The 17982-nt window shown below is 37.9% G+C and overlaps 1 non-coding gene across 1 annotated transcript; it reads right to left on the bottom strand.

Moving 5' to 3' along the window:
- Positions 1 to 738: 738 nt before the first annotated feature.
- LOC129495637 (small nucleolar RNA SNORA44) lies at positions 739 to 851 on the bottom strand. The gene has a single exon (XR_008661576.1). It is a non-coding gene; the product is annotated as a small nucleolar RNA SNORA44 (small nucleolar RNA).
- Positions 852 to 17982: the final 17131 nt, after the last annotated feature.

Below are 17982 nucleotides of genomic sequence, written 5' to 3'. Positions count from 1 at the left end.
CATATGCTTTTTTTTTTTTAGAGCATTGGAATGTCTATATCACAGTGTTGGCAGGATTGATAATATAGTACAGGTCTAAATGGAATTATATATGTGAGTAATCTTATGAATATATGCACAAAGTGGAGTGTGTGGTGTGTGTGTATGAGATGAATTTCTGGATTTTGACTCATTCCTCCAGTTACCTCCAGCTGAGGAAGATTAACCTATATTTTGCTGTTTTAGTTCATCCAAAACACATTGAACACAATAAAATGAGAGTTAGAGCCTCTGCTCCTGTCCTTGGCTCTGGGCTGAAAATGGCCCCATGAGAATGGATAAAATAACCATCCTGAGTTTATCTTTAGAGTCCCTGAATGATACCTTCTTGTTCAATATAAACAAGCCTTTTGCTCAAACTCCTATGTCTTTTCTTGTGTTCTTCTATCTTTGGCTTCAAGAAATAAAGGGAATGAAAAGAGAATAAGGATATGAAAGGGCCAGAGGTGATATCCTGACATAAGTTCCATTTACAAAAAGAGTTCATTCAGGAATTTAAAAAAAAAGTATCAGACACAAGGCAATTCATGACTAAGTCAACTATTCATTTGAAGAAGGAAAATGTGAGTAAAATAGAATTTTATTTTATTTTATTTTATTTTGCTCTATACCAAAAAGTTGATCTAATACACCCATCTACATGGAAGTTTGTGGAAACACCTGGACTCAAGAAGGTGACTTCGAGCCCATGTCCTGAGGTGTTATAGGCAGGTGAGTGGCAGTTGCAGGTATTATGCTGACCCGTTCTGTCAAAGTCTCTTTAGGATGCTCTAGCTTGGCCATGAATGGCCACAGCTCTTGGAAACATGCTGAATAGAATTTTATTTTTAAGATAAAGAGTATTCATGTTCAGAGAGAGGTTTAGAATTTTAAGGAGCTTTACACTTAATTTGTACACTATTTTTAAAGTGATAAATAAGAAAGGGGCTATTTTATAAAAGTAATCTAATATTTGAGAATGCCTTATAATGTGCTTCAGCTGAAGTTTAGCCATCTTATATTCAAATCTGCAAATATAAGGGAAAGTTAAAATCTAAATTTGAAGGAAAATTATTTTCTAAAATGAAGTTTGGATAGTAATTTAGCTGTGCTAACCCTTTCCTTCTCTTTAAAGCATGAATCTGCTCATTGTACTTTTGAGTTGGAAAAGAAAATCATTTCACTTCTTACTCATATTTATTGTATTTTTTCAATATTAAAACAATACAACTTTCAAAATGCCAAGATGTACAAAGAAGCATTGCACCCAAATAGTTAGAAAGTATGTATGAGATACTAAAACATCAACTGTTAGGCAACTGTTTTATTTCTCCAGTGTTAAATATCTGTTTCTTGAAACATCTAAATGTTTCTTGGCATGCTGAAAAAAATTGCTATTGGTGGAAGGATATTTTATGTTGTATCTGAATGCATTAGGGTGGCTTCTGTGTAGGATCAGGATTGAAAGACAGTGCTGTGATAATGAGGTTTCATCTCTGAACACAGAAGTCAGAAGGGCTTTCTAGTTGTTTTGAGATCATTAGAAACACTTTGACAATCAAGCACATATATCCCTTTATCAACGTCTTGCTTTTCCCAGTCAACTCATTCTTCTACTCCTTATCCCACAGCCCCAGCCCCAACCCAAACACACACTTAAATTTGCTCTCACTAGTGGGCTTTAACTGAGAAAGTTGATTGAGAAGGCTATCAAGTTCTCCCTATTGGTGTACAGGATCCATTTTAATTCTAAAGAAGAAAACTGCTGGGTGTCAACGATACTCACTAGGAAGCTTCCCAGGGGTAGGAGGATGGTATCGAATTTACTGGGATGCCATCACCAGGAAAAGACTATGAAACCACCTGGGCTCCTCCAGAATTCACTTCGGTGAGCCAGCTGGGCAACCTGTAAAATACTCTCCTGCAGGTAGCTGCCTACAGGAAACTCATTAGGAATGAATTTCACTGGGCATCCTTACTGCCAGCCCAGTGCAACTGCAACAGGAAAAATGAACACACCAGAACCAAGGAGGACACAACCTTCCTCCTCCAGGGTCCCTCATCTGTCCTGTATGGACAAAATCAACATTGTGCCAACTGGCAAGGGAGAAATGTTTCAGTATCACAAGCAGGCAATGAAGGTGGATTTGGAACTGGACAGCAATGAGCTAATAACAAGCACATTCCTCCTTGTTATAGGTACTGAAATCAGATTTGAATATAGTGGGATCAAAGAAAAATAAATCAGAAACCAGGATCATGTAGCCTTACAGTGTTTTTCAAAAGATCAGTTCAATCTTCACTGCTTCTGGGATTTAGGCTATAAGATGTTTATACATTCTTTGTATCTTTGGATATAAGATATTATCAACCAAAGGACAAACCACTGATGGCCGTCATGATAGAAAATCAATGCCACTTAGACTATGACATGTCATTGATTAGAATTTGCATCCTAGTTTCTGAGATGTTAAAATGTAAAATAAGATCTTAGGAGTTTGATTGTCTTAGGATCAATAAAATACAACTTGAAAACATTAAGCTTTGGTAGTAACCTCAGCAAAATTGTCCCTCATCTCCCCTTTTCCTTGCCCTTCTACTTATTCAAATCTTAATAATCTTTCTATATGTAGCATCTCTCCCAACTACCTCCATGAAGACTTTGATACTTTGTATTCCACTCTTCCCATTCCCTATAAAGTTGTCTTCTGAGTATACTTAATTATATTGACTCATATTATCCCCTAATTGTTTCATGCATATTAGACTCATCTCCCCACCTCCATTGTAAATTCTTGAGGAAGCTTGTTTGCAATTTTTATACATCTGTATGAAAAGTTTGATTGATGCGATCAATGACTTTGGTCAGCAAGGGAGAAACATTCTCATTCTGTTGATTAAAAATAAGTCACCCAATCATGTCAGTATTTGTGAAGTTTCCTATTTCTACTTGACTTCATACTTCAAGATGGGGTTGGTTGAGAATTTTGGTAATCATGAATATTTACAATTAGTTTGCATAGGAACTGAACTTTGGTTCATATTTTCAAAGGAAAAGCCAGAGCATGGTAGTATAAGATGAACGTACATTTGAACTTGGGCTGAATTGAGTGGCTCCTTTAGATCTTCCACAAACATATTTGCTCAAGTCTCTGGAATGTATATTGTTACCTTGGAAATCAATTCAAGCTCATTGCATCTTCCTTTGCCTGAGATCTAGGTCAAAGGTAATTTTAATCGGCCAGCAGGTGCTACTTGACACCAAGGTCATTTCAAGCATCTCTATTAGAAAAGACATTTCCAAAGGCAGGGAAAGGAACTGATATGTGGCTTTTCCCACTAGAGAAATTACTTGCAATAAGTCACATTGGAGGGTAACATATTTAAAAGGATATCCTTTTGTAAGAACAGATTTCAAGCACTTGCAGTGGTGACAGAGGGGAAGGTTGTTTGCAATTTAATTTTCTTCTATAAGAGTACAGCTTAAAATCTGACAACTATTCATAAACCTTATAAAAGGTCTTTTGGACAGCAAAGGATAGTAAGGGAGCAAAAGAGGAAGAAAAAAATCATCAAGTTTTTCACCTCAGTAGTGAATTAATCCCTTGACTTACTTTCTTGCAGAGGCAGGCCATAACTCTGGGGTACAGTAGTATTCCTCTGTTGTTCTCATATTTTCCTCATTGAATGTGTTGTTAATAAGAGTGGTGAATTTGAAGATTTGGGAGTGGGTCTTGTATTGCACCCATAATTTCATTAGGCCCTCCTTCTTGCTAACCATGCCATCGGCAGACCTATCTATTTGCTGAGTAATGAGAGTTACGAAGAATAAGCACTTCTAATGCCATTTTGATTCCTTTAGCCTGGGGATTTTTTTAAAAAAAATAGGTATGTGAATAAGCTTTATTAGAGTTCAATTTTGGGAATAGAAGATTAAGTAAGGATGGTTACCAAAGCAAAAATGATCCCTTCGTTTCATTCTTACTTGATTTACTTGAAAACCTTAACCTTGAAAATTTAAAAGGTTGTTGGAAGAAGACTTTGGATTGGGATAAAGCTCATTTAAAAATGTTTTCCAGGTCATTTATTCTAGTTCATCAACATTTTATTTATTTTTTAAAATTGTGTTTATATTCTGGGTCACAAGGTGGCAAGGGCTGTAATTCTTGTGAAATGCAATAGATCTTTGAGCCATTATTGACATTTTAGCTAGTATAACAAACTAAGAGGCCAGCCTCATCATCTTTTTATCCCTGAGATGGCCAAAGTCTGACACCTATGGGACCATTCTCCATTCATAATGTCTTCACATAAGAGATACCAGATATTACTGTATTTTCCCTCAATGCTTGGGTGCAGACTCAGGGTCTTTCTCAGCACAGAGCCCCAGGAAGCCACTCCTGAGCTATGGGAACTGGCTGGCAAGATGACACTTGTTAACTATCTTTGTAGTATATAGTGAGACATTGTAAGTGGGGGTGGTAGTAGTGGCCATTGTCAACACTTCCAAGTTTATAATGTACTTTCACAGATATTCTTACATTTGATGAAACCATTATCTAAATAAGGTACAAATGAAGAACTGAAATATGTATACTTTGCTTAAATTTACTCAAACCTAGGACTTCATTTTTTTTTTCATTTTTGCACATTTCTCTGATACTTTTAGAAACAGACATGAAGCAGTCTTTCCCAGAGCTGCATTTTCAGATCCCTCCATAGTAGGTTGGATAAAGAAGGGGGAAATGTCTGAAAAAAAAAATAGAACCAGTATGTCTCCTCTTCACTGCTCCTGAACATGTATTTGATCCACACCAAGTGAAAATCGCTTGAAGAAACAACACAGCCTATCAAAGAGGTCACTGAACAAATTGGTGGGATGTAGAAATGTCAGGACATATTGGAGACTTTCAAGAATTGAGAGCCAAAAAGTATTTACCTCTTTCAGTTTGTTTGAATATATGGGGGCAATAGCTATGTTCAGTGGCCGGCAAGAAAGAGCCAGAATCAGAAGCTCTGGACTGCAGGACTACCTCTACTTCTCACCAACCTGTCTCAGAATTGGTAGGTTGTAATACATAGAAGTGGATATAATTCCTAACTCACATTATCCAACAAAACAAATTTGGCTAAAGAAGAAAACTTTGTAAGTTCTAAATTGCCATGATAATGCTAATTGTGGTCATTACTTTGTGGTATTTTTGGCAGCATCAATAAATGATGGTTTTCTGCTCTATATTCCGTCTCTTGCAAATTCTCAAAAGCTAATAAAAATACTGCTTCTACTGCCTCAAGATCTGGTATCAGTTCAAATGCAGTGTCATCTAAATTTATTTGAGAAAAAATATTTTTTCCTGTTAATTTCTCATTTTCAAAGAAAGGCAAATGGTTCTTTTTCCAGCCTACCCTCTCCTCAAAAAAAAAAAAAAAACCCCCAAAAGTTCCTAAATACATCATTTATGCTGACTCATGTATCAAGTGGTGGCCCTAAAACATCTTCATTCAGATTAATGGTGCCTGCAGTGTTTTCTCCAAGAACAGTTGCTTGGATAAATAATCCATACTTCCAGAGAGCTGGCTTAGAACAAACTCACAGCAAGTCTCAAAGAAATTTGTACTTTTGAATATGGAAAACTTTATTGCTTTGAATGACAGGCTTTTAAAGTTTCTACAGATTAAGATTTCATACCCTGAATATTTCAGTTTTGAGTAGAATATTCTGATACTTAGACTCTTATCTTTCTTGTACTTTCATATCATCCACTTTACTAAGTTAGAAAGGTTGACCTTAATTTATACCCTTTTATATAAACAAACCCAATGTGGAGAACATGGGGCTTATAATAAATTGATGTGGATTTAAATCTCAGCTTTATCATCTAGGAAGAGTTCATTGAAAGAACTGTGTGACAAAGCTCTCTTCACATGTTAAAACTCCTTGTCATTCTTAGCTATTATTAGTTGTGATAGGTAGATGGGAAGTTTAAGAGAAAAATTAGAGAGGTCTTTCAAAGCACTTATATAGAAAGACTATATATATTTTCCCCTACCCATTATAGAAAGTACAACTCTGAGCTTGTAAGGGCAGCTGTCAAGGTGAGAGATTTTACATTTGACCTTTAAAAATAGAACATTTCTCACCAACGAGTTGGGGCATTAAATATCCAACCCTGAAATAGGAAAATTATATGGGTGATGATGCTCAAGTATAATCTATATGAGGTTCAAAGGGATACAACATACGTGTTGTGCATATGAAGCCATTTTCATGCTTTCTAAAGTTCATTGCAGCATTTGAGCTTGTTGGCTGTTTGTAAGGCAAATCCTTCAGGGATAAATAAGGAAGTACTATGAGGTTATGTTAAGTAATCCTTATTTTTGCTATTCATAATAGTCAAACAGCCGTAGAATCTGCTGCTCAAAACCTAAGATCAATCCACTGAGTGTGCTGCCAAACTGCTTTCTAGAACCATAGGACACAAAGGCAATGTCATGCAGAATTGTAAACAGTCATTCCATTAATTTCCCCAGTGATGAAATCAAATGAGGCACCAGAAGCAGAGTGACAAATCATTTTAGGATTGGAAAGAAAAACAATGTTAGCTTCACAATGAATAACCCTTTGAAAGCCATCTTTAGAAAGGTTATTTCAAGACAGGTATATTTGAAAACATATCAAAGTTTATATATTTGTGCATGTGTGTGTACAGAAAAAAAAAGGAGAGAGAAAGAGAGAGAGAAAGTAGGGGTGGAAGGAGAGAAAATGATTTCTCCCAGTCTGTAACCACACATACACACCCACACCCCTTTTGTTAGCAGTCCTCCTAAATTGCTGTATTTTTTAAAAATTTATTTATTTATTTATTTATTTATTTATTTATTTATTTATTTATTTATGATAGTCACAGAGAGAGAGAGAGAGAGAGAGAGAGAGGCAGAGACATAGGCAGAGGGAGAAGCAGGCTCCATGCACTGGGAGCCTGACGTGGGATTCGATCCCAGGTCTCCAGGATCGCACCCTGGGCCAAAGGCAGGCGCTAAACCACTGCGCCACCCAGGGATCCCCTAAATTGCTGTATTAAAACTACATTCCTCCAATTACTATGGCCCTCCAATTATTCTACTTAAATTATGGTTTCAGAAGTAGAGATTTTAGGAGATGAGGAAATATACTAATAACTTATGACAACATTACCTAGTCCTGTCTCAACCCCGTTTCCCTCTTGTTTCAGAAAGTAACATCCCATAATAGAAGGGATTATCAGAAAGTTTAGTATTAACATATCTAGAGAGTATCCAGATTGTCCAATGAATATTTTTCAAGGGTTATTTTTTTTTCCTCCATGACAATAAGCCTACTGGGAGCCAAGTAGCTGGAAGAATAGAACTCTCTGATGATCCACTCTGGGACAGCAGGATTCCAAACTGATAGACTCGCAGAGGCCATGGGCAGGTTTAAAGCAGCAGAATGCCAGATCTGATGTACATTTAAGAGATCATTGTGGCCTCTGGCCAAGATATCACCATTTTCCTCACCCCCCAGCCCCTAGTAACCATTATTCTATTCTTTATTTCTACAAGATTGGCTTTTTTTAAGATTCCACTTACGAGTGATATCATATAGTGTTTTTCTCTATCTAGTTTCCCTTGCCATAATGCCCGCAGGGTCCATCCATGGTATGGCTAATGGCCAAACAGTATTCATATATATACACATACACACACATTTCTATATATACACACACACATATATGTATACGCACAGAATGATAGTGATACACATTCTATCTCTATCTATCATCTGTCTATCTATCTATCTATCTATCTATCTATCATCTATCATACTATGTCTATCATCTATCACCCACCACATCTAGTTTATCCATTGATGGACATTTAGCTGTTTTTATTTTTGGTTAAACATGAGAATGAAATTATCACTTTGTTATACTATAATTATTTCCTTTTGCTCTATATCCAGAAATGGGATGAATGGATCACACAGTCGTTCTATCTTTAATTTTTTAAGCAGCTTTTTCCCATAGTACATGCACCAATTTACATTCCTACCAATAGTACAAAAAAGTTTTCCTCTCTCCATATCTTTGCCAACACTTGTCATTTCTTGTCACTTTTATTATAGCCATTCTAACATCATTGTACTGTTAGTGATGTGGAACATCTTATCATGTAACTATTGGCCATTTGTATATCTTTTTTGGAAAAATATCTAGTCATTTCCTCTGCCTACTTTTAATATAATTCTTTTTTTTTGCTATTGAGTCATTTGTTTTTTTTTTTTATAAATTTTGAATATTAACCCCTCATCAGATATATGACTTGTAAGTATTTTCTCTCATTTCATTTTATTGATAGTTTCCTTGATGTGTGGAAGTTTTTTAATTTGATGTAGTCTCACTCCTTTATTTTTGCTTTTGTTGCCTTGACTTTTGGTGTCACATCCAAAAAATGTATTGCGGACATGAATGTCAAGGAGCTTACCGCCTATGTTTTCTTCTAGCAATTTATGGTTTCAGGTCTTACATTAAAATATTTAATCCATTTTGAGTTTATTTTTGTGGATGGTGTAAGATAGGCATCCAGTTTCATTATTTTGCATGTAGCTGTCCAGTTTTCCCACTATCATTTATGGAAGAGACTATTTTTTCCCCATGATATATTCTTGGCCTCTTTATCAAACATTTGGTTGTTATGTAGGGGTATTTTTGAGCTCTTGATTTTCTTCTATTGGTCTATGTATCTTTTTTTAATCTTTTTTTTTTATGTCAGCACCATATGGTTTTGATTACTATAGCTTTGTAGTTTAACTTAAAATCAGGAACTGTGATGCCTCCAGGTTTGTTTTGCTTTCTTAGGATTGCTTTAACTATTTAGGATCTTTTGTGGTTCCATACAAAATTTAGGGCTTTTTTCAATATTTCTGTGAAAAACACCATTGGAATTTTGATGGGGATTGTACTGAATCTATAGTTGGCTTTGGGTAGTATGGATATTTTAATATTAATTCTTCTGATTCACGAGCATGGGCTATCTTTCCATTTGTGTGTATGTAACTACTACAACTTCTTTCATCAGAAAATTATAGTTTTCAGTGTATATAGCTCTTTTACCTACTTGGTTAAGTTTATTCCTAAGTATTTTATTATTTTTGATACTATTCTTAATGGGATTGTTTTCTTTATTTCTTTTTTCAGATACTTTAGTGTAGTTAAAAGATTAATAAGTTCTGTGTATTTAATGCACATGTGATTATGGTTAACAATAAAGTATTATATATTTTAAAGCTGTTAAGAGAGTAGATCTTGAATGTCCACATCATAAAAAAGAACTGGTAATTATGTGATGTGATGGAGGTGTTGGCTAACACAGTTGTGGTAATCACTTTGCAATGTAGAAATGAATCAATTTAACACATTGTATAACTTAAACATTGTCGTATGTCAATTATATCTCAATAAGTCTGAAGAAAGACATCACTGTGGCTGCTTTGTGGAGAAAAACCATTAGAGGGAAAAAAGGTGCAGCAAAGAGAGCAGTTAGGAGAGTATTGTATTTCAGTTGGGAGACTCAGACTTGGATTGGGTGATGCCCATGAAACTGATGTGAAATTATTTGATCCTGAATAATCCTTGGAAGTAGCGCTGCCAGGACTTGCCAATGGCTTGGAAGTGGAAAATAAAGGAAAAGGAGGAATCAGGGGTGACTCTTAAATTCTGGAATTGAACAACTGGATGAATGGTGGTGCCATTTATTGAGATGGGAAGAGTTTTCTGGAGATAGATGGATTGGGTGGGGTAAGCACTTGTTCTGTTTGGTGACTTTAAATTTTAGATGCTTATTAGACATCCAAATGAAAATGGCAGTAGACAGTTTTATATCTGATTTTAGTGTCTCTTAGAATTTTGAACTTTCACTTACTGCTTTATAAAAGTAACATTAATTAAGTTGGGGTCTGGCAAAAAGAAAGTAGCTCACAGCTAGGTAAAATTTCTTAGTTCTTAGATTAGCATTCAAGACTTATCTTTGCCTACTTTCTTAGACTCATCAATCTCTATTTCTCTTTCAGAATCGATATGGCTATTGGCATATTAAGTCATTTATAGTTCCCCAGACACACACTATGACATACTTCCATGACTTTGCTTGTGCTCCAAATTACATCTTGCTTTCCCCCTCTTTCCATCTACCTAATTCCTAACTCATCCTTTAAGACTCTGTTTTGATGCCACGTCATCCTTGAAAACTTCCCTAACCATCCTAGAGGTTGATAGGATCTTTTGCTGCATATTGGCATTCAAGACCTCCTTCAACTGCAACATTTGTCATGTAGTATGGTAACCATTCAAATGTCTGCCTTCTAGACGAAACTGAGAACTCTTCATAGTCAAAAGTTGTCTTTATTTTTGTACTCCTAACAATCAGAATGACTGCGATTAATAGATGATGAAACTGGTTTTTGACTGAGTAAATATTTAAGAATCTTAAGCCTCTCTCTCTCTCCCCCCTCCTCTCTCCCTCTCTCTCTCTCCATCCTTCCCCCTCTCTCCTCTCTCTCTCTCTCTTTCTTTCTCTCTCAAATAAAGTCTTTTAAAAAAAAAAGAATCTTAAGCCTCTCTGAGGAAACTGTAGTGTAGAAAAATCTTCACAGTTTAGGTCCTTGGAAATTCTTTATGCATAGGCAGGACCAGGGGTAGACAGATAAGACTACCTCTTTCAGAGAATGATTTCAAAGTGTCCAGAATGTGTCCTTGTACAACCTTTACTGATTCATTTCTTGAGGGTTATACATTTCCCTCTTATTTAGGTTCTTTTGAAAAATGTACGTTTTGGAGAGAGAGAATAGCCCATTAATTTATTAGGTAAAAGGTAAGGTCTTGTAGTAGAAGGAACAGAGCCAGGAGTCTAGAGTTCTGGGCTACATATAGTCCCGGTTCTTTCCTTAACAGGATGTAGAAATTCAGCTCATGTGGGTGGCAGATAAGGGGAGTACTGTCCCTCGGCAATGTCAGCAAGGAAATTAATTGCTCAGAGAGACAAAGCATATGATTAAGTGACAGAATTATAAAATACTCTTGAAAGACTTGAGGTGATAGTAAAAAAGCATGCAGAAAAAGGATGAGAAGAAACAATTATTACTGAGGAGGGTAAGATGGTACAAGTGATTTTCCTGGAGAATTATCTTTGAAGAAAAAGAATAGTTCTTGCTGCTGTCAGGCAGCCATTGAACAGAGAACATTATGCTTTGAAAAAAGCAGTCCTGATGCTGAGAATTTCCTATGTTCCGTGTTCCTTGGTTTTCAAAGGAAACCTAGCCAAATGCAAAGTACAGTTTCCAATCCCCATGCTTAATTGATAGCCTTGACATGGACTGTGTTCTGAGTTTCTTAATAGTCTCAGGGAGGATTTGTTCAAATCATTCAAATTTCCATGCCCAAACTGATTTCCAGATGCTGAAATCTTACAGCCAACCCATTCCTTGTGCAATTTTGAGACAAAGTTGAGTATTATCATTAGTAATACCATATAATGGGACCATTAAGAGTCTTGGCACCAACCTCTCATTCATTTTTAATGTCACAGGAGGGAGATTTATTCGAACTCCTGCAGAGCTGCCTAAGCCCTGAATCTTTCAGAGGGAAGCAGAAAGATTGCTCGAATGCTGTACTCCATAGTGGGTCTGTGGGGGCTCTCACGAGCAAGACCTTAGCAGAGCTTTTTAGCCTTGACGCCTGGACGTGCGTTATAAGATGACTCATATTTCTTAGTTCTAGTAATGCTGGGTAGCTCATATGTGTCAAAATATAATGCCTGGAGCCTTATCCCCAAGGGAATGAAGAGGGAACAAAGAGAAGCCCTTTCTGGGATGCAGAGGTTGAAAGACGGAAAGAAGATTGCTCTTATTTCCTGGTGTCCAAGACCCTGTATTCCAATTCTGGTCTCCTTTTATAGCTTTATCCCCTTATTGCCATCCTACAGGAATTCTCCGCTTCAGCCAGGTTGGTCTCCTCATTGTTCCTCACATATAAATTTCTTATTCTCACCTTTCTAACTGCTATTCCACTCTCCTGAAATGTACTTGTCTTTCTTCTCCATTTATTTAAAATCACCATATCATTTGAGGGTTGGCTCTCATTCCGTCTTCTATGTAAAGCTCTTCCTGTTTCCTGAAATTGGCAATCCACAAAGCTCCTCCTCCCTCCACTTGGAATCTTTTCTAGGTTACCCAGACCTTACTCTGTGCTGGGCTAGTGATAAAACTGAGAGCAAGTCAGACAGGCCTTCCTCTGCCTTTAAGGAATTCTCAGTCTAGCGGGTGGAAAGATGTTAATTAGTTGTTCAATGATAGCTAATATTTATAGTGTTTACTATGTTCCAGGAACAACTTCTGATATAATTTTGGTTAGTCCTTAAGACAGCTTTATGGGATCGTTTTTATAGCTTAAGAGAGAGCATGTTTAATTTTTTTTCCATTTAATAGATGGGAAAATTGAGGCTTAAGGGGATTAAATCCCCGACCCATCCAAACGTTGGAGCAGTTTCTGGACTTAGGTAGCCTTACCACTGAATATATTCCTCCAAGCCTCCAAGTATTTTATCCCTACCTTTACCTTTATCGATGGCCTCATTTTGTGACTGGCTCCTATGTATACGTACCGTACCTTTCCTCAACTCCATCATATTGAAATGTCTGTGAGATTGATCATATCATAGGGGCCAGTTAGGAACACGGGCTTTAGAAACAGACCTGTATTCAAACCCTGATCCCCTGTCTATGTTTGACCAAGAAAGATTAATCTCTCTGATCTCTGCTGCCTTATCTGCAAAATGGGCAAAATAATAACCAGAGAGGGCTATGGAAGATTAGTTAAGATAACAAATGTAGAGCCTTCTTTCACACAGTACCCAGGACACGTCTAGCCTCAGTAAACGGTAGCTAATATTATTCTTTGGAGATGCCACCCTTTGGCTGTCAGCACAATGCTTGACGTGGCACTGCAAACATTTTTCATAAATAATTGAATATAGTGAAAACCTAAAAATTCAAAATAGAAAGCCTCTTTGACAGCTAATTTTTTTATTGAAGGATATCTTTATAAGGTGTAGTTTTATTAAAGTATATAAAATGCCACAAACTAATCACAAAGTATAGGACATTTAGAAAGTGCAAGTATTTGGGGTATCTGGATGGCTCAGTGGGTTGAGTATCTGACTTGACTCTTGATTTTGGCTCAGGCTCATGAGATTGAGCCCCACATCAGTTCTGTGCTCAGTGCAGAGTCTACTTGAGACTCTCTCCCTCTGCTCCTCCCTCCATTTGTGCTCTATAAATAAAAATAAATAAATACATACATACATACATAAAATTAAAAAATGTAAATATTTCATAAGGACTTGGTCAACTGTAAGTGGAAATTTGAAAACATACTTTTTTTTTTAAAGGCTTTATTTATTTATTCATTCGTGAGAGACACACAGAGAGAGGTAGAGACACAGGCAGAGGGAGAAGCAGGCTCCCCCTGGGGAGCTGGATGTAGGACTTGATCCCAAGACCCTGGAATCAGGACCTGAGCAAAAGACAGAAGCTCAACCACTGAGCCACCCAAGTGCCCTGAAAACATACTTTGCTATAAATTTAATGAATAATAACCATTTATTTTTAGCACATACTTTTGAATATGTTTTATGCCAATAAATTCTAAAAAGTCATTTTTCAATTTATATTCTACTAGTACAAAATTATTTAATGAGTACATAGTATGTGTAATATGCTAAGAAACTTACAATTAAACATATATATATATATATATATATATATATATATATATATATTTTGGAAAATTCTGATCGATTTAAAGTTTCCCAGATTATTGAATTCTGAACTGCGTTTGAGTTTTGTTGTGACTCTGACTGGCTTCAGCACACCACCCATTTCAAATTTCTCTATCATTACCTTGAGCTGCTTTTTTTTTTTTTTAAAGATTTTATTCATTTATCCATAAGAGACACACAGAGAGAGGCAGAGACACAGGCAGAGGGAGAGGCAAGCTCCCCACGGGGAGCCTCATGTGGGACTGGATCCCAGGACCCTGGGATCACGCTCTTAGCCGAAGGCCGATGCTCAACCACTGAGCCACCCAGGTGCCCCGCTTTGTGCTTCTTTATCATTATCTTGTGCTTAGGCTGGGGACTCACTTGCTGGAGAGTTTTTTCTGAGTCTATTTCATCCTCATTGTTAGGTCTTCTCCTTACACCTGCACTGTGGAGAGTTGTTTTCTACATGGTGATCTCAAGGTAGCAACACTGAACAATGGAAGCTATAAAAGTTGTAAGACCTCAGGGGACAGAGGCTCAGGAAAGTCATGTTTCTCCCACCTTATTGACTAAAACACACCACCACCAGACTAGGTTCCAGAAGGGGAGGAAATAGCACTGCTTTTGATGGGAAGAGTGGCAAAGTCACACTGCAAAGGATGTGCTCATAGATATGGAAAAATTGTTTGTGACTCAGTGCTTGCAGGCCTGATAGGGAAAGGGGAGTGATTTCCATCATCCCAGTCTAGCTCAGTGTTAGACAGGCCCTGTGGCCCTGGTATCTGGTGGGGGACTTTTTTAGTGATCCTGTTCTTTTCCCATCTTTCTCCAGAGCAGAGAGTTTTCTCATTTTCCCTTCCCACAGGCACAGTGGGTTTTCACTTGTGTCCTGGCAACAGGCTTTAAGGTCATTACTCCAGGATGCCTGGGTGGCTTAGCAGTATTGGGTCTTCCTTTGGCTCAGGGATGATCCCAGGGTCCTGGGATCGAGTCCTGAATCAGGGTCCCTGCAGGGAGCCTGCTTCTCCCTCTGCCTGTGTCTCTGCCTCTCTGTCTGTGTCTCTCATGAATAAAAAAATAAAATCTTATATTAAAAAAGTGCACCATTCCTCCAGCAACTTAACGCTTTTGTTTCATCATGAAAAAGGAGCCAGATGGGACTTTGTGTATTTTCTAAAGACAGTCACTCCCCAAACCCAGGCCTGAACTAGAGCAGAGGCTTTCTCTTGCTCCTGATCTTTCTTGAGATCACTGACAAAGGTCCTGCCAGTGGATTTGCAGCTTTCAAGTTTCCATAATCTCACACCAGCTCATATTCCATCTTTAGCCATTAGTTAAAGCCTTTTCCTTACCCTCCTGTAGGAAAGCCCTGTTTTCCTCCTGTGCTTTGAGTCAGTGATTATCTCCCATTTTTCTGTCCATGGAGGTGCCTGTCTTTCTGTAATTTTCAGGTGTGACTTAACAGCCTGGTAGGTCCAAGAAAAGTTAAAATCTTGCAGATTGTCCATATTTTTCTTGTTGTTAGAGTAAGAGTGATAATCTTTTAAGATTTCTACATGCCAAGTGGAATGACACATCACTTAATTGGGAGAAAAATAAAATTATGCAGCCTTGAATGAGGGATGCCAATTTAATAAGTTCTATGGGATAAAGAAATGTCTTAGAATACAGGGTGATTTTGGTTGCAAAATCTGCAAGGGGAATGGCAAAAAAATAAAGCTATATGCTCTGAACACGAGCTAAATATTAAAAAACCAGCATTAGGAAACCTGAAGGGGGAGGCACAGAGTTATAAGATGTCCTATTGTCCCGGTGAGTCAGTGGTGATCAACGGGGGGGGGGGGGGGGGGGGAGGTCAGGAATATTTTGAAATGGCACATCCATATGTTTAGGTGCATTGATGTCCATAAGGGAAAAAGACTATGATGCAATTGTGAGGAGACTAAAAATAAGGGATTTAAGAGACCATCAGGAAAGGAATTGCTATTGCAATCCCTGTTCAACTCAGACTTAGTGCTTAGAATGTATGGACATGAAAGCAGGAAATAAAAACAAAGTAAACCACTTAATAGTTCAGAAAAGAATCAAATACTCTACCTGGCTGGTGATAGCATGCTGAATGATCAAGCTCCCTCTTATAATAATAACTTAGAGTTAATACTATTATATCAAATGAGATAATATAGGTAAAACTACTTTGTCAAACAAAGTAGCATAAAAATGTGAAGTATTGGGATCCCTGGGTGGCGCAGCGGTTTGGCGCCTGCATTTGGCCCAGGGCGCGATCCTGGAGACCCGGGATTGAATCCCACATCGGGCTCCCGGTGCATGGAGCCTGCTTCTCCCTCTGCCTGTGTCTCTGCCTCTCTCTCTCTGTGTGACTATCATAAGTAAATAAAAAAAAATTTAAAAAAAATTTAAAAAAAATGTGAAGTATTAGGATTATAAATATTACCTTGTTTAGGAATAAACATAACCCGGTATATGTCTCAGAATGAACCAAGAAATATCCACCTCCAAACAGGTATGGATAATAGGGACTTTATGAAAATTCTGATAATGCTGATTCTATTTCTGGTAATTTAAATTGTCCCAATTGACTGATTGCTGTCCTGCCTCCTCCATGAAGCTTTCCCTGACTCTGTTGCCTGGTAGTGATGATGTCCAATTTCTCTGAATTCTTCTTGAGCCTGAGCCCCTCTGCATAGCACTAAACCATATACTACGTGGTAGGACTGGGTTTTGAAAGCCGTGTTCCCCTTGTTCTTCATTGCATTTCTTCCCTCTGTCCTGATAGACATCGATCATCCACTACCTTAGGGAAAGTCTGTCGCAGTAGAAACTGGGAACAGAAGTATCAGATTCTTTGAGCTTTAAAGTTGATTTCAGAAAATATTTGGAGGAATCCCTGACCTGGTTGTACATCCTGTATGAGAGCTTAAGCCAATCCTGGAGGTCATCTTGTCTGTATTTGGGTGAGCCTGTGTTTACTTGAGTGGACACTGTTACATCAGTGGTGTCGGTGGGCTGTGTTGCCGTTCTTATTGCTGACCAGTAGACCAGTAAAATCTGCAGCTGGCAGGTTCACTGATTATCCTGCAGGAAGCACACACATGTGGGCCTCAGGACTGTTCAGCTTATTTTCTAAATCTCTCCAAGTGGACAATTATTCTTTCAAGTGCCCAGAGTCCTTGGAAGACCCACGATGTGCTTTGAACACCTAAAGTGGTAATGGTGTTATGAAAACGTAGAGGGTCTAAGCTTCCCCTCCACCCCCTATTCCCTGACCTATATATCTGGGCAGGTTGGAACCAGAGAGAAAGAGCTCTAGATTCATTCCCTCATCTCCAACCATCCAAGCCAGAAGAGAGATCACAACTGTCGATAATTTTGTTTCATATCAATCATCCCTCCTATTTATTTTCTTGAAGTTAGTATCTTATATTTTGTTTTACTGAATAGGTACATTGTATAATGTGGGGCACTCAAGTACTTAATAAATATTTGGCAGACTGATATCGAAGGCAGTGTGGTAGGTACACTGGAAAGAACACAATGTTCCATTGAAGATTAAATCAGGAAATGGATATGTTTCAGTTATCTGTTACTGTGTACAAACCACCCCAAAATTTAGTAGCCTGAAAAGAAAACCATTTCTCTGCTTATGATTTTGTGGGTTGGCAACTGGGCTGGGATCAAGAGTGTTTTGTCCTGTAGCCTGGACCATGGCGTCTCATGAGGCTGCTGTCTGCTGACATCTAGTGGCTCAACTGGAGGCTAGATGGTCCAAGATGGCCTCTTTTTATGTCAGATGGTTGTTACCTGGATTTCCCTCCCCCTTTCTCTGCTTTTTGTCTCTGGCCCTCCATCTGGTCTTTTCTTCTGCCAAGCTTTCTACATGGCAGTCTCAGGGTGGCAACACTGAACGATGGAAGCTACAAAAGTTGTAAGACCTCATGTGACCAAGGCTTGGGAATCCCAGAAAGCCACTCTTCTCATACTCTATTCACTAAAACAGTATAACACAGGTTAGATTCAAAAAGAGGAGAAAATAGCATTGCTTTTCATGGGAAGAGTGCAAAGGGATGTGCTCATAGGTATGGAAAAATTGTTATGAACATCTTTGCAAAC

The sequence above is a fragment of the Nyctereutes procyonoides genome, unplaced genomic scaffold (assembly GCF_905146905.1).
Source record: "Nyctereutes procyonoides isolate TBG_1078 unplaced genomic scaffold, NYPRO_anot_genome, whole genome shotgun sequence".
NCBI classification, from domain to species: Eukaryota; Metazoa; Chordata; class Mammalia; order Carnivora; family Canidae; genus Nyctereutes; species Nyctereutes procyonoides.
This window is presented reverse-complemented; position numbering and strand designations above follow the sequence as displayed.